The sequence below is a fragment of the Fundulus heteroclitus genome, chromosome 22, assembly GCF_011125445.2.
Source record: "Fundulus heteroclitus isolate FHET01 chromosome 22, MU-UCD_Fhet_4.1, whole genome shotgun sequence".
Taxonomy (NCBI): domain Eukaryota; kingdom Metazoa; phylum Chordata; class Actinopteri; order Cyprinodontiformes; family Fundulidae; genus Fundulus; species Fundulus heteroclitus.
This window is the reverse complement of record NC_046382.1, coordinates 29,747,700-29,770,734: the sequence shown is the minus strand read 5'-3', so window position 1 is coordinate 29,770,734 and position 23,035 is coordinate 29,747,700.

Sequence of the window (23,035 nt, the reverse complement as noted above, 5' to 3'; positions counted from 1 at the left end):
AATTACAGCCCAAGCCAGCAGGCTGTCTAATTTTGAAGCGAATGGAGAGGAGGTGAGTACTCAGTCAGGGGAGTAAATTGATTCATGACACAGGACATAAAAAAAACACAGCACCGCAGACGAAAACCAGGACAACACAATGCTTTGAATGTAGGCTCTACATTTTTACTGCTTAAAGGCGCAACAAGCTAAATGTCATTATTTTAGATAGAAAGAACTAGAGCTTGCAGCTGGAGATGAAGTAGTGAGAAATGTTTCTTGTCACACATCTATTTTTGGTTTACAGTGCTTAACAGCCCACCTAGTGGTGAAATTTCACTTATTGCTCCTTTAATTTAACATTTGAAAGTAGAAATTAGAGTGTATCCCAACGCACAGTGTAATAATTCTGTCTGATCCAACTCTTTTCATGCTGTAACTCCTGTCTGCAGTGGCGCTGATGTCGCCCTCTGCCTGCTCAGCTCAGCTCCTGCAGACCCGTCTGAGCAGCTACACCTGCAGCGGCTCCAATTAATGAAGTCGCTGCACCTGTGGAACCCATGCCTTCTGCTCTCCGCCTACATGGATGCTTTTTTCCCTCTGCTCCTCCTTTCCCTGCTCCTATTTTTCCTTTTTTTACTTTTTATCTCCAGGCCAAAATTCCAGAAAGGTTGGGCAAAACAATTGTTTATTAGTAACTCAAATAGGGTTTACCTATTTTAAAGACCAGCCGATGTCAGCTAATCAACAAAAAAATTGCTGTCACGGAAACGACAATTCACCAATTTAAAGTAAAGTTGGAGATAGGTGGATTTGGGAATGACACAACTTTCCCCATGATCCCAAACAGCGACAACCAGCTCAGCTACGCCAACAAACAGATCGCAGATGGAAATGAGATTACACCCACCTGCTGCCCACCCTGGAACACTCAGAAGATCAAGGAAGAACCCCACAACTAGACAAAGAGAACTGGCCGATGTTACAGAGAAATGTCCCTGCTGTCCCATGGAAAAGGAAACAATTAAGACGTGCTGCTATCAAGAATGAACCTGCTGGAAACGTTGGAACTGCACTCCAACACAGATTTGCTCCACTTCAACCTTGCATCCAGGTAAATAATTCTTCCCGGGACTAAACAGTCTTATCCTAAACTGTCAGAGAAAAAGCAAGCCACAGGTCTGTAAACGTTAATATTATGCAATGCAGCTGTAAAGGGAATTAAACACTTCTGTAACAACAAGAACACAGAAGTGATGAGTTATGAGTGTAACTTGATGTCTGACATCTCAGAGGACCTTCTAGAGATCATCAAAGCACAGCCGACTGTGGAAAAACTCACAATACACACTGAAGCCTTGGGTGTTGTTGCTAAAAGACAATCAGAAACATTGAGGGAGGATTACATACGTCTGCTAAACATGGTTGAAGATCTTAATGTCAATGTCAAATGCGCACCTCTCGTGCATATTTGTTTTGGAGATGACATTTTTTTCAAGACTTCTGATGCTGAACAAATTTCTGGAAAAAGCATGCACTACAAGATCTGTGGAATTTATTAACAATTTTATTATTTTCTGGGAGAAAAGACATCTCTAAAGGAAATGTGCCATCAATGAAGACCTGGTGCAAAACTCCTCCATTCCAGCATGTTTTTCTCTGAGAGCCATGCGTCATCAGCTGTGTCCCCAAACAAGGTACAAGTGTAACAAGTGGAGGAGTGGCAATTTTGTTTAGTGGTTCGCTGAAGTGCAAAAAGGTGTTTTTGGGAAAATTTGACTCTTTTAAATATGTGGCTCTCCAGGTACAAATTATATTCTTGAATGTTTACATGCCTCCATCCATCCATCCATCCATCCATTTTCCAAACCTCTTAATCCCTCATGGGGTCGCGGGGGTTGCTGGTGCCTATCTCCAGCGTTTACTGGGCAAGAGGCGGGGTTCACCCTGGACAGGTTGCCAGTCTGTCACAGGGCAACACAGAGAGACATGTTTACATGCCTCCTAAGTCCAAATCTTACTTTTTAAATTATTTTAATTACCTCCTATATGTGATATGTGTCAATTACGACTGTTTAATTACTGTGAGAGATTTCAACATTCCTCTTGTTGGCTGAATTAAATGGGACTCTATCTTCTGAACTATTACACACAGTCCAATTTAATTGGTGGCAAATCTATTTTCTCTTTTTTCTGCTGTAATGGTCAAACTCATTTAATAGGATTTTTATTTTCCCCTGTTAACACTGATAAATTAGTCCTTCAACTTTTGCTGCATGCAGGCTTATGCTGTTGTTGTTGTTGTTGTTGTTGTTTTACCTATATAGTGATTTTCCTCACCAGCTGCCCCTCTGATGTACTCCTCCTTCATCCTATTGATTCTCCTCATTCCATAAGAGAATCTCAAAGTCTTCATTTCTACCTCCAGCTCTTTCCTCGGCACCACTGTCTTTAAGCCATGCAACATCTGGTTCCCTATTATTTTTTTAAGTCTTATCTCATGGATCTCTGTATAGACTAATTCTAAGAGTTTTAAAGATTGCAGCATTTGCATTTAGGATATATAGCACCTTTTTACTAATCCACCCCAGAATTTCCGTAATAAACGTGGAAAAAAGTTAGCCGCTGTTCCTTATTTTAATTTACAAAAGATGGGGACCCTAGTGTGAAGACATCTGCCGTTTTCCCATTAGGATAATTACTTTTCCTTCAATCCCAAGGACACAAAAACTGCAATGATATCCTGGGTGAGGAAGGTCTTTATTGTATGTTTTCAGTTCCTCTTAGTCTCTCTTGAGTAGAGAGTGTTTTGCCCACTAATAGTAGGTCCACAGAGGGAGAGATACTATTGTCACAATTTAGCCCCTCGATATGTTTCAGTCCTACATGTGCTGTTGATTTACAATTGCTTACAACCCAGTCACCTGACTAATTTTTCCCAGCAAAAAAAGAACATGGCCGTCATTTCCCATTCTTCATTTTAGATTTTCTAGCAATATGCATGATATATTTATAATTGTTTTTCAGGGAATGAAGACAATCTTTCATCTATTAGTTTTGCTGAAGATTTCACTGTCACTTGTTCTACTGTTGTGTGGGCTAGAGCTATGGAAGCTGCTGTGGCCATAGCAGGGCTGTGTTTGGTCTATGATCATTTGCTGGTATTTACAGAGGGAAATGCAACATTTTGAGATATAATTCTATACATTTTAGTGATGTGTCTGTGCAAATTCTTAGTTATCCAGGTCATCGCAACAGCTAACAGGCTTAAATCAGAGTCAACCAGACTTTCATTCAGTTCTTTCTGAAAACGTTTCAACACCTTTTCAGGAGTCTTTTGTCAGTTCTGGTGTCTCGCACTTGAGCAACCCGTAGCAGGAGCGCTGCTGTTTTTAAGGACATGGAGGCCCATCTTCCGAGGCACATTCTCAGTCAGAAGCAAATCAATGACCCAATTGCCACTGTCCTGGGTGGTTAGAAGTTATTGCTTGGTGCGAATGGAGTATTTGGTCACCGGGATCATGACGAAACTGCTGATGTAGTCAGAGAAGTGTTGGAGGACTGAGTTGTAAACACTGGGGAGTTGGAAGCACAATCCTACCCCTCTGTTTAATGATGGCTTTTCTCTTTTGACCAAGATGGCTTCTTTCAAGGCAAGGCAAATTTATTTATATAGCACATTTCAGTAGAGAGACAATGCAAAGTGCTTTACATGATTAAAATACAGGAAAAAAAACTGAATAAAAGCAAGTTGGAATAAAATGTAGAAACAAAATAGAACATGGGAAAATAGAAACTAAAATCAAAGATTAAAAACAGCTGTTAACAGCCCATCCTCTTATCCAGGGGGTTAACATTTTCAGGGGGTAAAAAGTATATATTTTTTCATGGTCTAAACTTTGTCAGTCTTGGTCAGTGAAGCCGCCTCTTCAGCAGTTGTTCACGTGACTTTTTCCCCCAAAGCAAGCGATTTATTGTCCTCCAAACATCCATCCATTCACCTAACTTCTTATTTTTGAGGGTCTCCATTGGTCATCTGTTACAGAAGGATGTCCACCCTGGACAGGTCTCCAGTCTATCACAGTGTCATTAAGACAAACAACCATGCACATACACACTAATATCTAATGGCAACAGAGTTCAATTAATCCAACATGTGTAATTTGGACTGTGGGAAGCCTGAATATCCTGGCAGAACTTGTAATACGGCTCAAGACCTTCTCTGCAGCCCATTTCCAGCATCATTGAAGGTTGTCCTTCACCTCTATTGGAAAGCAAAGCACTCTGGATCTTTGCTCATGGGGAAAATTCAGAAACATTACCAAAGAGGGAAGATTTTTTCCTGCTGACAGAAATTACTTCGCTGTTGTTGAAAAGTCAACATCTGTTGTTTAGACCTTCAGAAAACAGCTTGTATTCTCAGTTTATATGTGAAATTAACTTGAAGCTTAATGAGATAAACAAATAAATGCCAAGATTTTTATTCAATGTATGCCTTGTATCTTCTTCTGATGTGGTGCTGCTTTTGGTTAATGACTGGAGTGAAATATTAGATGAATTTATTACTACTTTGACATTTAACTATAACTGCCCTCAATTTTATTTGAAATAGATTTTGAGCTTTTTGATTAACAGTTTCCACCTGTCGTGAAAAACGCCTAAATCTGACTATAGGCATGATATTGTTGTACACAGACTGCGTACTGCATGTTTACACACTTCAATAATCATTTACCTTGGCCTAGATTTCAATTGTTTTGAGGACCTGTCAAAGTAGGGCTAATCTAATCATGTGCTCTACGTCCATTCACCTTCTGTGTGATAAAACAGACACGCAGTATAACCTAATCTTTGCTCTGCAGAGTTTGCTATAAGTCTGTGTGCTCCGAAATTCGCAGCTGGCAATATAACTTTATAATGGTAGCTGATAAAACTGCTCGCTGCTCTGTGAAATGAAAGCCCTTCAAGTGATAAGACATGTAACATGGGCTATTGCGTCCGCAGTTTCCTGTTCAATTTGATGTTTGTGTATCTGTGGAAACACACCTGACACATTCTTCAAAACCCATTTCATCTTTCTCAGGTTTTGGCCAACCCTGCTGGACTGGATGTGACAGGGTGGGATGTTTCATCAGAATCGCAGAAAGAAGTCACGCCAGTCTGTATTTTCTTTTCTTCTCCTCACACAAAACACTTTAGAAGACCGGTGTGTGTTTCCACTAGAGGAGAGAAATCTTTTTCAGCTCGTACAGGTCATGTAACTTTGTCCATTTCCTCGCTTTCCGAGGCGCTACATTTATCTTTGTCGCAGATGTCACTCTGCAGGACAGGTCAGGGTGAAACTAAGAAGTGCAAAAATTATATGCTGCTCGTGGAGTGGAGACTTAACCAGGCAGTAGGTCAAAGCAGATTCTTGTAATAACTAGAAATACTACTCAGAAAACCTACTAAACTGATCAGAGAGAAGGAAATAACACAAATGAGGATCTGATATAAAGCAATACAAACTTTGAAGAATATGTATACGTGTGTGTGTCATTTTCTTAGGAACACCAATTCTACACCGAACACAAAACGTCAATTTAAACATCTAGATTTAGAAATTGAGCAGGGGTACCGTTGAATGAATTATGTCTATATATGGATTATTTGTAAATTTCACTATTGTAACTTTCATATTTATTATGACAACATCCTGTCTTCGCTCTGGTTAAGCTTTCATCTGTGAGGCAGATGCATTTTGGCCTGGTCATACAAATAAATGGAACCATTTTTAAATTAGTTTCTGAGCCTGGTCTTCAGAGAATGATTATAACTAATCAGTGTGTTCTCGTATCTGCAGCTCTGTAATGTCATTTTGACCTTATTCAAAAATCAAGATTTGCTTTTTTATATCATATATTATACTTGTGAATCAAAACATGGCAAATTATGTTAGAGTCCATGACAACAAATTAAAATCTTCTGTGGTTTTGGCAGGTATAATACGATCTGTTGAGCACTGATGAGGCTGTGTGAATGTTTAGAGTGGATACCAAAGGACCTATTAAGGGGCAGTTAGCTTTGTTTCCTTTGTTCAAAAACAGTCAGATTAGAAAACAGTTTGTCTTTCTACGTATTTCATATTCTCCAATTAGAGCACACCATCAAGCAAACAGCCTTCTCCCCACAGCTGATACATCAGCCAGACAATTTAAAGGATGCATGGCTGAGTGCTTCACTCAGGCAGAGTATGGCTACTGAAAAGTGGACCCTTTATGTCCGAGGCCCCTCAAAATCAGATGGAAGTTTCCACTTAATTCCGGAGGATGAGAGAATCAGAGTGGCTGAAGTTCATTTATGAGGAGGCATCACACAATTATTATAAACACAAATTGAACCGCAGTGAAGTTAAAGGTTGGCTATTGGATATTCGCTCTCGGTGGTGGCGGCCTCCTGTTTGAGCCGATGCAGGGAGGATGATCTGCCGCTCTCTGTCTGCTCACTCACCTCTGAAGCTGTGGAGCCAGGTGGAGAGGTAGATCTACGAGCAGATCAAAATAATCTCCCTGAACAAAGTCCAGTGAACATCACAGTGGCAGACATCCAACCAAGACTCTCAGGTATGAAGGAACCGGACAGCACCACGCCTACTAGCTGAAGAAGCTGACTTCACTCCATGGCTGACAAAGAGCAGAACAGTCCTGATTGTGAAAGACCCCCAGAAGGGGACGGCCCATACCAACTATCGGCCAATGACCTGTCTTTCCACAACATTTAAGCTCCTGTCAGGCATCAGAGCAGCTAAGATAAGTGACCAGCTGCTGGTTGATAAAACAGTCGCCCTAGACTGCAAAAGCAGAAAAAAAAAACGTTTGTGTTTCGATGAAGAACAATGTCAGAGCTAAGATCATGTTGGACTTCCAGGTACAAACAGGCAAACTGGTAATGGCCAACCAACTGGACATTGTGATCATTGATAAGCAGCAGAGAACAGCCGTTGTGATTGATGTGGCCGTCCCAAGCGATGGAAACATCAGGAAAAAAGAGCACAATAAGCTGGAGACGTACCAAGGGCTCAGGAAAGAACTAAAAAGAGCCTGGAAGGTGAAGACAACAGTAGTGCCCGTGGTTATCGGAGTATATGCCCCATCTAAGACACTTGCGATCCAGCTGCTTTAGTATTTACTGACATGAGTAAACACAGAGCCCAATAGGATTTAAATCCAAAAACATGCCTATGCAACCAATTGCTGTGAGCTTAAGATCATGTTCCTAAACTGGGGAACTTTTTTTTCATACAGACACTCACTGAAAGAACTCTGGCTTTTTAGAGTGAGAGTAATATGGGAGATCATAAATAGCTTTGTGGGGGAAATCCTGTTTGCTTTTCTGTATTTATCTTTTTACCAAAGGCTGGATATTGATTATTCGATCTCTGAGATGGAGAGGGGGTTTAAAAACACATTTTATTGTTTGTTTTTTCTCTCCTATTTGGAGCTGAACATTTATGCTTTCTTCCTTTTCAAATTATTCTAAACTATCGATTTGGCCACTTCTAGTTTTCTTCCCCATGAGGAATCTCTTGATTTTGAAACTTAGAAACATCTTATATATTTATTATACGTATGCTTGCTAGAATTGGTAATCGCATAATTTAGTGTTTTATAAAAAAGTTGCATTGTGTTGCATTTTTGTGAGCTAGTAAATTGATAGTTAGAAAATAAATTACTCTATTTCAATAAAACAATGTCCAAATATATATGAAATATATTAGAAACTGGCCATCAAATTCACAGTCTGCACTGTAAACCAATGGCAATACCTTAGTATATTATTGCAATAAGATTTAGTATACAGCTCAACAAAAAAAAAAAACACACTATTGGTTCAGATATTTTTGTTTACATATGTAGAAAGAATTGTTCAACTCACTGTAAAAGCTGTATACTATAGTTTAATGCAGCTTTTCTCCTCATTGAAAACCTGTTGTATGTGTATAAGTTAACCTGATGGGAGAGCATTTTCTTCACTTTAGCTCAGGTTACATGCCAGAGCCATCAGCAACAAGTAATAGGCGAGCAGTCATTCAGTGAAAAACAACTATTATTTGTGTCGAGGCCAGGAGAGTGGAGAGAGAGGGATGGAAAAAAAAAATACAGAAAAATATGATAGAGTGAAAGGAGATGTTTCAGTGGGCTTCAATGGTCCTTTTTGGGGCCTGGAGAACAATGTCTTTATATCTACTCAGACAAACAGCATCTCTTCACTACGGATACATCCATTAGCAGATTCAAACGCACGCGCGTGCACACACACACACGTAGAGTTACTGTTCCAGGAAAAGTAGCTTCAAGGATTCTCTGCTAATAACCTGCAGAGCTAAGTGAGGAAGGAAGCAAACCCCCAAAGGACGCTGCCTCATTTTATTGATACACACACACACACACACACACACACACACACACACACACACACACAATGAGAATCAGTCCCTGCTGTTGAGATTTAATCAAAATCTTTTTTCTGCTGAAGCAGTCCAGTCAAAGGTGTGCAAAGGGATTTTCATCAATGCCCCTGCACAATCATTTGTTGATACACATTTAAACTCCCACCAATAAACCAAATCCCTTCTCTAAATAAACAGCAGCGATAACATCCTGGCAATAACCTGTTCACATTGATGGAAATTCAAGTCATACCTCTTTGTATTGAAACTGATAACAAAATATTTTAGTTTTTAACATGAACTGTATGTTTTTTTTAATATATATATTTTTACATAGGATACCACAGAAACTTTAGGCAAAATGTAAAGTGGTGATGAGTGTATGCTCCAGCTCTCCTGTGTATTAAGGCTGCTTCGGTCCTTTTCAGCTCTTCTGACAGTATTTTATTTTTCCTGCTCTCTACTTCAGTCAGTTTAACCCCAGCCTGATTTTTTTGTTGAGAGGGGCCAGACCATATGGCGCCAGGCACTAAATTATATTTCACCTCTGAAAACAGCTCTGCAAAAGTTGCTGTAAAGCTACATGATGGATTTATGAAGATCTGATTCAATCTGGAGGGCTCTAATTATTGAACAAAAGCCATTTTATGTGGTATATATGTAGACTTTAATTTGTTTTACTCTTATGTAGTATAACATATGTCATGCTTCCCTGCAGTGGCTTTTTTTAAGTATGGGTGGTTGCCCAGGGCGGCATCAGAAAGCAGCTGAAGGGAGTTGAGGCCACAGAAAAGAACGAAAAAAAATATTTATCTTGTCAGTTGCACTGTGGGCAAGTTTTCTATCACTTTCATGTCTGTGCAGTCAGTGTGAGTTGGAACTACCTGCTTATGGCTGAGAATAGCGAGACTCTGTTACATGCTTCAGTCAGGTCTTCACTGCTTTGTATCCTTGCCCAGAATCTTTGTGACTTTCTTAATTTAGATTGGTTGAGGGGTGGCAGGAGTTGGCGTTTTCTCAGTGCTCTATTTATGCAGGAACTGCCACTGGTCCACTGTCACACTTTGTGAAACATGTTAAAGGTGCATAGCCATGTTATTTAAGATAAGATAAGATAAGATAGGCTTTATTGATCTCACATTGGAGAAATTCACTTGCCACATCAGCTCATAGAGAAGGTGCAGAAGAAGGAAAGGTGCATCAGTTATATACAGTGAATCTTCATATATACATATATATTTGACTTTCTTTTTTTATATATACGTCAGTAGCTCACTCTGGTACTTTTTTGTGGTATTTTTACGCTTTGTTTTTGCTCAGTATGTTTGTAAATAAAGCATGTCATGTTTATTTTAATAACAATGGAAGTATGTCACTGTGCATGTGCACCAACGGTAAAACAAGGAAGCGGCTAATGGCTATTAGCATCTCCCAGTGAAACATTCAAGAATGGTCCAAGATCCAGTGAAGAAAAACGCAAAAAAGATATATGATTCAAAGAGGGGAAAGACTGGAATGTCACTGAAAATACAATATGAGCATTGGTGTTCACTGTAGCAGACGCTAAACCTGAAATGAGGCTCTTAAAGTTGTTGTACATCTGTGTATTTAAACAGTTGGACTTCGATCATGCCAAGCTGCCGCTTTAATGTGAGGCATTGTAGAGAGTCATTCTCACATTCTCAGCAAACCGGTGTTATGATAATTCTATTATAATTCTATTAGTAGATGGTTCCATGTCTATTTATATCTGAGGCTTGGTGTATATAGCATTATTTTATCATGATCAAACGGTTTTTGGTATCTTTTCTAATAAGCATTAATTGTGGCTATATACCTTTAACACGTAAAAATCAACTTACACCACCCTCCTAAAGTATTATTACTTTATCTTAAGTCAATCAAGAGTTTGCCTCACAACCTTTGCATTGAAAAAGCTCTTCTGATGAAGAGCCAATGTTTTCAACTGTTTTGTTTTTCTAAACTTTTTTTTTTTTAATTTGTCTTCAGATTCTCTGCAAGAATGTCCCGTTACGTTTCTCCATTCACCATTCCTTCATTGATATGAAATCTATCAGTACCATGTTCTGTAAAGCACCATGATATTCCTGCCTGCAACCTTCGTGTTTGGGACCATTCCTCCTCCAAATATGGTGTGTACAATGTCATTCAGAGAGTTCAGCTTTGCCCCTACCTGACCTGATTATAATATTAAAGTATTTCACTGGCTTGTCCAAATATTCTGCAGCAAACTTTTAGATGGAAAGCCTGTAGCTACATTCTTTGAATTTATCTCAAAAGGTTTTGCCTACAAGTTGCATACCAGGCTACTTCAAAGTTATGTACACAATAAGTGGAATTTTCTGTCAGGCTAGTTGAGCTCGTGCTAAAGTTAGTTTGACTTGTTATTGTGGCTGAGACCAAGAACTTTTAGATAAAAAATGTTGTGAAGCTATACTGTTGAGCATTAAAATGGTGAAGGTTCACCTCCATGGAAACTAATTTAAACTTGTGACAGTATTTTATTTTTCCTGCTCTCTACTTCAGTCAGTTTGTATTACTCGTTAGTAAAATAGGTTCTACTTTTGCTGTAACTGTGGTCCTGGTGGAACTCCTTATCAAAAATCCTTGGTTCATTATATTTTATACTTTTAATTATTTTATATTTCACACTTACATTTATAATGGTTCTCTTTTGTCTTCTGTTTTTACCCAGAGCCTTGCAATTAAATTTTCTTCAGATGTACATTGTGCACTTGAAAGACATTAAAGTCTGTCTAAGTTTCTAAGTTTTAACCTTCAGCTAAAAAAATCTGTTCCTTTTTTATTATTGAATTTTATAGAAAACCCCTTAGTGTTTATATTGATAATTTGTTTCACCTTACAAAGAATGGCTTTTTAGTAGCAGAAAATGGTTTGGATTTAATCTTATATTAAAGCACTAATACATCCATAACGAAACTGAGACAGGCTCTTGGCTTATTTCAGATCTAGCAGCAGTTAGCAGCTTCTGCAGTTGTTCTGATCAGCATTGCTACTCTGATATCCACAGACATGTATCAGCACTTTCCTCCAAACAGTTTTTTCACCAGAATAGCCGATTTCATATTTGTGAACCATACAGTGATTATGCAAGACTGACTTTTCTACACATATAAGACCATGGTTTATCTTTGAGGCTTTAACTACATTATAATAATGTGCCTGTCAAAATTTTATTCCAAGGACCACCACTCACTCTAATAGTCCTACAACCATATTTTATAACTATATTGTGTCATCCTAAATAGAATAAGTAAGTTGTTTTTGACTCAGGTACGGTAGAAAAATAATTAGTCATTGCTAGTGAGAATGGTTAATGATTTATCACAATATGTGGATATTTCGTACTAACAGAGGACAGATAAAAAGAAAAAGAAATGCTGTAAAATAAATAATTGTCTTACCCGATGAACTTTATGCTCACAAATAAGAGTTTGGCACGTTGGCACAGCTGTTTACACCCTGCTCAAGCTATCTGAATCCATCGATTCAAGCTTATTTCCATTTGGATGAAGCGAGATCTGTTCTCCTTACCTGTTTACTTACGTAAAGCTTACCTGTATTTCCTACATAGATGATCTTTGTAGCAAAAGTGCTCACTTAATCCTCTTTCTGTCTTGCAAATTATTTTTTTGATATGTCCAATAGTTACAGATTTATGAGTTCAGAAATGTGAAATTTGCTCTCACTCACCTTTAAAGTTGGGTGACGATGCTCATTAAGCTGCTTCAACACTGTGTTTATTGAAAGTTTTCTTGGTGTTATGGAGTAACTGTGGGATAACATGTTTTTTTGTTAACTGGCAATGACTTCCAGTACCAATTGTTGTCAATGCCAGCTAGTTACATTTGCTGCTGAATGGGAGGAGACCGCTTAGCTACCCATGTCAATGTGATGTTGTTCTTGTAGCAATAAAATCTATGTTGACTGATTGCATGTACACTCACACGCAAGCATAGGTGTAACTTTCTGAAGGATTGGTGTGGACATGTCCCCACCAACTTTGGCCTGACAGGGACGGTCCCCACCAATATTTTGGATACCTTTTTTGCCTTTCCACATATCTATATTTGGTGACAGCAGTTGTGCACTGTGTTCAAAGCGTTTTTTAGCAAGTGGACAAATATTTTTCCCCCCCTTTTTAAATCATAGATTGCAAGTACCAGCTGCTCCTGACTACTTGGTGTAATCTGATCAGATTTGTCATTTTGGGATCTCATATGATAGGCGGTGGCTGTCCACTGCGTACGTAGCTACGTAACCAGATGAGTCTCAACGCAGTAGTTTTCAAATTTCACCAGTGTTGGTAGCTTTCTTAAAAGGTTTTGAAGCTATTTTTATTTTCATTTTCAAAGTTAGGAGACACAGGGTTGGTAAAAGGATGCTAAAGAAAAAGTCTCTAGACATCCAGAACTTTTTCACCAAGCAGTAACATCATGTAAGTCTATTAGGAAAGTTAGAATGACAATGTCTGCTCTAGGTTTGACAAAACATGACATAGCAGCATTTAATATAGGCTAATATTCTCCTTACAATGCAAAAAACATTCAACTTGGCTTTCTTGTATCCAAGCTGTGGGTCTGAGCAGCTTACTGAACGGCGAGGAGAAGAAATGAGCCAGAGACAGTTAGCAGCTTGAGGGTTATCCAGGAAACAGTGCAGGGTCATACACAGAAGAGCAGAGGCAGCTGGAGGTACCAGAGGGGGAATCCAAGGGTCTTTGTCCAGAAACGGATTTTGTGGCTCAAAGATTTTGATGCACAAACATGCAGACACAGGTAACAAGGGTCTAGGCAGAGAGGCTTGGTCAGAATACTTGCAACATTTGATGTCCAGAATCAGATAGCCAAACGAGAGAGTCGAACAGGGGCGAGGCAAACCAGCAGGAATCCACAGAGCAATCTGAGTCACACACAGGAAGGCAGTCAAGGAACATTGAGAATCTGACGTTTACACACTGGGAGGGCCAGGAGCTCCTCTCAGGTGCAGTAGCTGTCAATATTTAAAGCTGCCACAGGTATAAAGGCTCAAAACTAATTGTTAGCTCAGCGCAGGGAGCAGGGAGTGACGGCATGCACAGAGCAGCAGAGCAACCAAAACAAACAGCCTACGGCTGTAACATTACGATAAGGTGACCCTCAGATAATTGAGTAAAAAATCAGTAAATTAATGATTTTAAAATGTGACTTTCAATTCTTAGACCTAGGCCGTCAACGATATGTGGGACAAAATCTAAATCTCAGGTGATGGGAGAAGTGAATTATGTTGTCCAGAGATGTTGATTTTGCTGCTGGTAGAGGTGGGTGAAGGGTTGTCACTGATACAGCTGCGTACTAAGGAGAAAGTGTGTGCATTCAAATTATGTAAAAAGTTTATCGTTTGAATTGGGTCAAATTGGCTGACAGCAAAAGGAAGATATACTGTATGTAAAGGAGGGGCAGTCTTCCTGGTTGAAATTGTGTATATACTAATTATGACACAAAAAAGTAAAAATATGTAAGCCATATTTAAGACATGTCATAACTTTGTCTGGCATGTGTATTTCAGCAGGGCACAGGATTGCTGCTGCAGTCCTTGTGCCTTGGCTCACTCCTGTTTATGTTCCCTCCCAAGTTATCCACTCCCATCTGACTCCTGATCTGGACCATCCTTGGTACTACCCTCCAGTGTTGTAGTACTCGAGTCCGAGACTCGAACTCGAGTCCGAGTCATTAGCTAAATTTAGAGACTCGTGACTTGACTTGGACTTGAGAACTGATGACTCGAACTTGGACTCGGACTCCTACATTCAGATCATTCTGACTCGGAAATTGAGAAAAAAACTAAAAAAAATTTTTTATATATATCATTAGGCTATAATTTTAATATGTCATTAGAATATTATTTGGTGTATGATTTTAATATCTAAATGTCGTACCGCGCACGTGACGTCACCATCTCATGAGCAACGCCCCTTGCCGCTAAGGAAGGGCAAACGGTGTGAGAGCGCACGTAGCAACCAGCCATTACACATGCAACAGATACAACGATGTGACCGACTTTACAGCTGTTAAACTATCACAAGAGGATGTCCAGGCGCCCATTTTACTGGTAGATTTATGGAACAACATACCAACGTTCAGCTCAAATGATGGCTTAAGTGACGAGGTCTTAGAAAGACTGGAAAACGGGCCGAGTTGATAGAAAGGTAAGTCGTTGTTTTTCTCCTGCTCGGCGTTCATGGCGTCATCTGCCGTTTTTTTCTGTTTGTAGTCACCGTCCAGGAATCGGTATAAATTGTCCGGCCCGCCGAACAATTTAGTCCGGTCTGGTGGCCAAATGCATTATCATTATCCAACGTCTGTATCTCCTCGCTGCATCGACCGGTCTGCACCAGATTTTTTTGTGAGTCATGGGCCGGAGCCACGGCGGTGCGCGAACCCCGCCAGCCGGCCGGCACTGGCCAATAGGCCGGAGCGCGCTTGGTTGCGAGGGTCGATCGACGCCGCTTGCGGCTTTAACATCCTTCATATGTGGCCTATCAGCGTACCTCGAGTCGCTGTTGCACGTTCCATAACAACAATGTTTAAAAACCATAGTTAGGAGACGTCTTAGACTTGGAAAAAGCAGTCGTTTTACCGAGTAAAACCAAGGGTAACTACAGCGAAAGAGTGGAGGAAAACGCATATTTGCCCTGTACGTGATATGACGTCACGTTCTAAAAATAGCTCGCTCGCGGAACGCCATTATTAGTGCAATGGAATGTTACTGCTTCATGTCATACATCACACGTCACGGCATGTTCCTACAACGAACTTGGATCAATAAGTGACTCGACTTGGACTTGACTCGGATGAGTAGTAGACTTGACTCGAACTCGACTCAGATTTTTTTTTAGTGACTTGGACTTGACTCGGACTTGAACACTGGAGACTCGAACCTGGACTCGGACTCGAGGCATAGTGACTTGACTACAACACTGCTACCCTCCAATGAAGAACTCAAGCCTTGGTTCTTGTCCTGAGTCCCAAGAGCCTTCCTGTTGGCCTCTGTTCAAGAAATACTGAAGTTGCGCTTGGCATACCACCAGACCTCCTTCTACTTGTCCACCCTCCAATATGCTCCACCATCGGCAAGCCACCAGAGGCCATCTGTCAGTGTGTCAACCACAACTCTCTGTGTGCCATTTTTACCAGCCCCTTGGATTCCATTACTCATCCTGTCTGTAAGTCAGCCTCTTCCTGAACCTCTTCTTGTGTTTTACAGAGCTGTTGCTGCCAAAATAACCTTTAATCCTTTATATTTTTATAATAATTAATGTTGTCTCAAAGAAACAGTTAAATAGCAGAAGTTCTCAATTAATTAAAAACAAATTTGTGCATCCTGAGTGTCTGAAGAGATTATGTGAAGGATTTGATCTTCCTCTTTCTTTGACAGGAGCTCTATGAAATCTTTGAAGATCAGGTACAACCCGCCCACTTATTGCTCACACAGTTTTTTTTTTTTCTGTCCACACAATTTAGCGCTCCCTATTTAAAATCTTTGAAGATCAGGCCCTAGGAAGGCTGTCAAAGCAACTGGATAGAAAAGTGGAATTAGAAATGAAAGTGAATGTTGTGGACTGACGTTTCAAAAACTGAATGAAGGAAATTAAATTTACAAGCAGAAAAGTAAAATAAGAACAATCGATAACATATAAACAGCAGAAGATAAGTTCCACTGCACTTCAGAGAAGCACTGAATGGTTGATTTGATAAACAGGAATATTTAGAGATGATTAATGAAGAGCTTATGCAGAACCTTTGTTTAGTGCAGTTCTAATCAAACATATACAGACGAAGTCAGAAAATGTTCAATCATAGTTAGATATCAGGGGGCCATTATGAGCCATTATCGCTGCAGTAAATCCACTTTCTGCTGAAAGCGTTGGACAGCGCATACATTCCATCAGTCAAAAATAAGCATGGTGATGAGGATATAATTTTCAGGGTGGTAATTCCCCTGGCCATAAAACAAAAAGTTGTAAAACCTTTCTTCAGGAAAGGCATAAAATCAGCCACCAAGCCATTAAACAGTCCAGATCTGAATCTTACTGAAAATTTATGGAGGAATTAAAGCCAGCCAGTGACAAGATTCATCCAGAGGGACCTACCTCTCAGCCTATTTAGGAGTTGGAGGCACATAAATAAATGGCAAAACAATTTGTGTGTAAAGTCCAGGCATGAAAGATTTTAAGATTTTAGATGCTGGTAAATCTATTCATTTTGATATTTCTAAAAAAAAAAAATTTGCTCTAGCTATATAATATGAATACATGTATTATTTTAGATACAGTTAACAATGCTAAATGAGCATAAATGGAAAGCAGTGATTTCATAGTATGTCCTGGAGTTTAAAGTGCTGGATTTTTGTTTTCCTCCTCATACTGTGAGGGTAATTACACAAACCCTGTTTTCTCCAAGCCCATGACATTCGCCCCTCGCACTGATGACTTCCTCTGGAAAGACTTCCTTGTCTGTGTGTAACAGAGAAAAGAAAACAACAATAAATCTACTGGCTGTTTCAACCTCAGTCTCACATAGTCCATCTACTCTGTTATTAGTGTAATTGCGCACATTTATACTTCCATTTATCTTTGTAGTACCATAATGTCACATTAACTACTTTGGAAAAATCAGATCCTTAGATTGATTACATTGATTCAACTGGGGGAAAAAAATACCTAAACTCTGAATTAATTGTTTTCAACAAAATAACTGTTGTTACGATTATTGGTACTCTTGCTGCCAATACATTGTCTCAACTTTGTTGCATAGATGTCTGAAGATGATGATTTTATTTACACACCACCCGAAAATAAAGTGCAGATTAGTAGGAAAAAATGTCGGGGAAAAATACTTTTTACAGCTCTTTGTAAATGTTTGTCTTAGTGCTGCACAGCAATGTTACCATCTCTGTTACCAGGCCAGACTGCCTAAGCAGGGCCAGAAGTTCTTCTTATAAACCCTAAGCTCCGCCCCACAATCAGGTTAGCCAACAATTAATAGTTTATTTTACTACATAGAAAAACCCAAACACTGATATCACAAGAAAACAATCAATTGTTTCCTGCTTTCATTCTAAAGTTAAAAACAAATTTACAGTTAAACTTGCTGGCAGAAGAACACTAACTTCCTTTATTGGAAAAACAGAAGCATTACCCCCTCTTCTACTCAAGCTGCCACAGGCGGACAGGACCACTCTATACGGGTGAGTGCAAACTTGTGTGTATGCTTATAGGTGAACGCATGAGTACCGATTTCTTTGGGCATCGCCAAGTGTGCACCTTTGGTCTCGCCATGTCTTACAAGAGGGACAGGTGAGTGTGTAAAACAATCTGGCTGTAACTGTCATATACGGAGAGGGACACATAGTTAGATCAACACACACACACACACACACACACACACACACAGAAACGCACGTGCATTGCTCTGTGTGTTTTTGTGTGTGTAAGTATGTGTGTGCGTTCTTTTCAGCAGGAGGGACAGCATTGCTCCGTAACAATAGAGAAAATATTTGACCATTTATCATTTCCCAATCTCCCCAGACTGTCCAGAAACCTGTTCTCTCATGCTCTCTTTTCTACAGTTCACCACCCAGATCTACAGGATTTAGGGCCTGAAGACCTAAAATGGCCATGGAAAAAAAGTTGATTTTGTGTCCAGTGAAGCATATCCGTTGATTTGTCCATATGTTTATAATAATTATCCAATCGATACACCATATGACAACCCATTTTTAGTTAACCGGATTTTTATATGTGATGTGCTGGTGTTTGAGAGAGTTCATGAAACCATGCACTGGGCTAGGGTTCCCAGGGTCTTTCTACTGTACGAAAAGCAGGTCCGCTGCATCACAGATCCTAAATTCTCGGGGTATTTGTGCGTTCATAAACACACGAGAATCCATCTCATTTGTGTCTGAACCTAAAGCGGTTCGGGCCAATCACCTTGCAGTATTAGGTGGTGGAACATACCAGTGTGACGAAAGCAAGAGCGCATGAGCACCCAGCCAAACCTAAATAAACATGGCGGCGCAGGAGGACGCACATGTAGCTGCTGCTATCACATCTGTTTTGTCAGAATCCACGATTTCATAGTTGAAAGAAGAGCAGCGAGAATTGCCTTGACAAGCTTTCTTTTTTGTGGACGCATGCTGCTTATGTTTTCATTTTATACTGTGATTGGCTAAAACCAACCTTTGGTAGGCGGGCACTAGGTGTCGCTTCACCCAATCAGCTCAGAGAGTTCTGCCTCCTTTCCCCAAATGGTTCAATAGGAGCAGTCCCAGACTGATAATGTGCAGAATGGAGAGTGCCACACAGTAGCAATATGGCTGACCAGGTTAATGTTTCAGTGAGTTTGTTTCACATAAGTTCCACCTGAAGTCTTTTTTCATTTGTTTACGTATTTATTTATTGCTAAAAATCCAACTGAGGCTCATCTGAGCAAAGCATACCGTTTTTGTTAAATGCTTGTAGCTGGCTAAACTCCACACATTCGCATATGTGACGGTAAGACAGAAAATACTTTTTTTCCTTACACCTTACCCGTGCAAAAAAAAGCATACTCTTTATTGAAGTGTACCTCCAAAACTTATTTCCACATCTATTTTACATTGTGAATTTAATTCTTAAAATGTCTTTGCAGTAGAAGACATAGAATTGAACAGCATTTTAGGTGTGTAGCATTCTTAGTACAAATAGTTTTCCAATGATATTGTGTCTTTGTAGTCTCTTGTGCTGACCTTCAGCCGTAGCTTTGTAGTCGTAGCTTCTGCTGACCTTCACCAACCAATTTGCTGGAAGAAATACATCTGTAATACATCTGTACACCTTATTTCTGACAGTCCAAATATTTATCACATACAAGCAGACTCTCTCTTCTTCTTCTTCTGTCTTCATACCAGCATGTCCTTTTCTGGCCACAAGCACAGGCATTTTTGAGTGTCAGTTTGCGCCTGACTTTCAAAAGTACTAAACATACAGTAGATGCAGAAAACTGCAGCCACTATCAGTTTCAGCTTTGATAAATCGGTTCGTGGGTGGTAATTATTTACATTTACATATCCCCCTCCCATAATTTTTTGCAATTTGGTCATTAGCAAGTGATTTGCATAGTCTTGAAGGCACACACAAAAATGTTTGTACCCGCTGTTACACCCAAATTGCTTTGCTCCTGGTATGAAGATCCGATTTGTACAAGCTGATTAGTTTGCTCATGTTTTAATACATGCAAACCTTATGAAGATCAGACCCTTATAGGTAGAGTCAGCGACTTTTTATAAGTAAGTAATGCACAGGACAAAAGTAATGCACAAGTCTACCTGCTCTTCTGCTCCTCAGGGATATAGCATGAAAAAATCTCCCAAATCCACTATTGTCTTATTTCTTTCTATTGAGGCCTTCCTCTTCTTCTCCTAAACTGTATGCGGTTTGCTTCTTGCGACTCTCAGCCATGTTCAAAGTATACGGTGATAGCACCAGAACTAAAATGAACGGCTAACCGCTAAGCTAGCCACTAAGCTAACGGATACATAAACGCTGGAAGTGTGCATGCACAGCGGGCAAAGCAGAAATTTACAATGAATGAGCAAGTACATTGGCTTTATGTGAGCCCATCAGAATGATTGGATGGTGGGACAACCAATAGATAAGGCGATTCCCCCAGAACCCAGGCGACAGGTGTGGGTGAGGGCAGAACCAGTCTTCTGGCCAATCCCTGCCCTTTGGACTGAACGGCAGGGATTGGTCAGAGTTTTTACAGTCCTGCAGTTCTCACAGGGATCTATGTTTTAAACCTCCTTTTTCTGAATACATCATGTATTGACAACTGTCAGGATGAAAGGACCATTTCACCCAGTATAACAGAAAGTGTTTCTGAACAAGATTGCCAACTACAGCTTTAATGCCTAATCCTTCCCCCTCTATCCTTCTGTTACTTTTATTACCTGTCTGCTGGCTGAGTGAGGAATTGAAAAGGTTTAAAAAACCTTCAGGGGTAAAAAAGTTTTTTAATCCTGATCTTTAGGGAAAAAAACAACCAGTTCTTTCTGAGGTGTCATTTGTTGCTGATCAAATTGCAAAGGATGAAAGGCCACAGTAGCCAGCCCTCCTGGTCAGTTTGTCCAGCCTGGTTGACTCCTCGTGTGCTGCCACCCCAGTACACCACAGCATAAAACAGAACACCGGCAGCTAGACTGGTAAAACATCCATAGTCACTTCTTGCGGATGTTGATCACAGCCACCTCAGAAAGTACAGCCTGCTTTGTCCCTTCCTGTAAAGCTGCTTTGTGGTGCGCAGGGTAATTGTAGATGTCTACAACCTCCACCTCATCTCCCTTAATCTGAACTGGTTGGGCTTGGTTTGGACATCCTGACACAATGACGAGGTATTTAGTCTTTAAATAGTAAAACTGTAGATTGTTTGTGTCACACCAGACAACAAAGTTTCTCCCCAGACTCCTGTGTTTGATTAACAGCAAAGCAATTAACTCGACTAGCTTTGCTTTACTGATATTTTGACCATTTAAATTCAGAGATGAGCTCCAAGATTGTGTGGTTGGAAGGTCTTATTCCCATTAGGCTCTCTCCACAAATGCTGCATCCAAATTCAGAAATGTTAATATTACTTCCATTCAGAATAAAATATGCTGAATTCTAAAAGAATCATTCACTAGGATTCTCCAATTACATTAAAAATTGTATTACAAAACATCTGAAGAGGAAGCCTGGTAACGGTTCAGGATAGAGTTTTGTCGATCATTTTTGAAATCGATCATTTTTTGTTAGGTAAATTTTCCACCTAATTGCATGTTTGTTTATCTTTAAACATTAAGGACACATTGACATCAATAAACCACAGAGACAAAATTAAAAGTTAATCAAAAATGCACTAAAAGAGTTGAATAGTACCTCATAAATATTCATCCCTTCCACCGAAAGCTGGGGCCTCAAGTGAAAGAAGATTCTGGCTTGTCTCTCACACAATGTTATATAGAGTTTCTGTCTAACTATCTGAGCCCTGAATGTGGGATGTGGGCAGCTCTGAAGCCTGGCCACATCCTGCAGTTTTGGTCTCCCCCTCATCTGATCTCTGGTCAAGGCCATCTTATCTGGCCTCGTCTGCTTCTTTCTTATTGCTTTATGTCTTAAATCTCTCCCTCTGCAGCTGGAGCTCACTTTAACCTTCATTAAAATAGAATGTCTCTCTAGTAAGCAAAATTCCTCAAAACACTCCCACTTTATTGGTTTCACATCCACTGTGTAATGAATAAACAGTCTGTGTTTCTGCAAAACTTAACTTTCAGAATAGGTTGTTGTTTTACAGCCATTTTCTGAAAATCTGTATTTTGGATTATTGACTGCTGTCAGGGTTCTAGGTGTCATTGTGTGACGTGTTTCTCCAACTGAGCCACAGGTTTCTCTGGAAGGCAGGGCTGAGCATTGCGCTCCTGAAAACCTACTTTTCATCAATCTAATCAGAAGAGCTGGTTGATATTTGTTTGATGTCTGAGTGTCAATCTGCATGGTACTTCTAGCCCCCCATAATAGCTCTTGTTTAGATCTCTTAGTGGTTAGCTGGCTTAATGATGACCTCCCCCTCTCTGAAATTTCCCATGGTTACCTCCCCGAGTTTTCCGCTGGATCCTCTTCTCAGTGAAGCTTCTCAGATTCGCTGTTCAAACCTGCTTGAGCCATGATCTCAAAGACAAATTCCTCTAGTGAGCGGCAACATTAGGCTCCTCTCTATTGGAACCTCAAAGTCCAATCTGCCTGCCCTCCAACACTTAACACCCAAACCCAGCTCACCACATGGACCAACACCCCCAGACTCTGCTAACTCCTGCTTGGCTCCAATTAACCAAACACCAGTAAGATCAAACCCCAGATTTACGTGGCTCAATTTTTGCCTGCTTATTCACTCAGCTCATTTCTCATACTTTTGCTCATATTGATCAACCTTTCCATGATCAAGACCCCCCCTCCCCCCAGTACGACACATTTCTTTGTCCTTGTATTGGATTAAAGACTTTAACTTTTGATCCTTGTCTACTGATATTTCTCGTGTGCTTGCCTCAAAACATGCTAGCATACTAGAACAGAAGTATCTCGAATCCCCTTTGACATGAGGAGAGGATCTTTGTTCATAACACAAAGCACAAGTCCAGCAGTTTGGCTATAAATGTGCTTTTGAGAATGTACTCTGTATCTTTGCAAGTTTGTGTGACATTTTCTATAATTTCTCCAGACTTTGTAATGTCTACAGGAAAAGTTACTGTAGTTATTTAATGGAATAACCTAAACTTGAGCAGCGTCCAGGGAGTCCTGTGTGCCTGCATCACAAAAGGATGTATATGATCTATAATTGTACAGTATATTGTTCAACTCCACTAAATATGTTACAATGGATAGATACTGTTGCACACATAGGACAATTTACCTTGCATTAAAAACCATACTAAAATTAGTGTTTACTAAATAAGGCAAAAATAAATACTGCAGTTAAGAGTCTCACCTGAAACTGTTGGAAAAGGCTGACAGCACAGAGCAGCCTGGACCTGAAG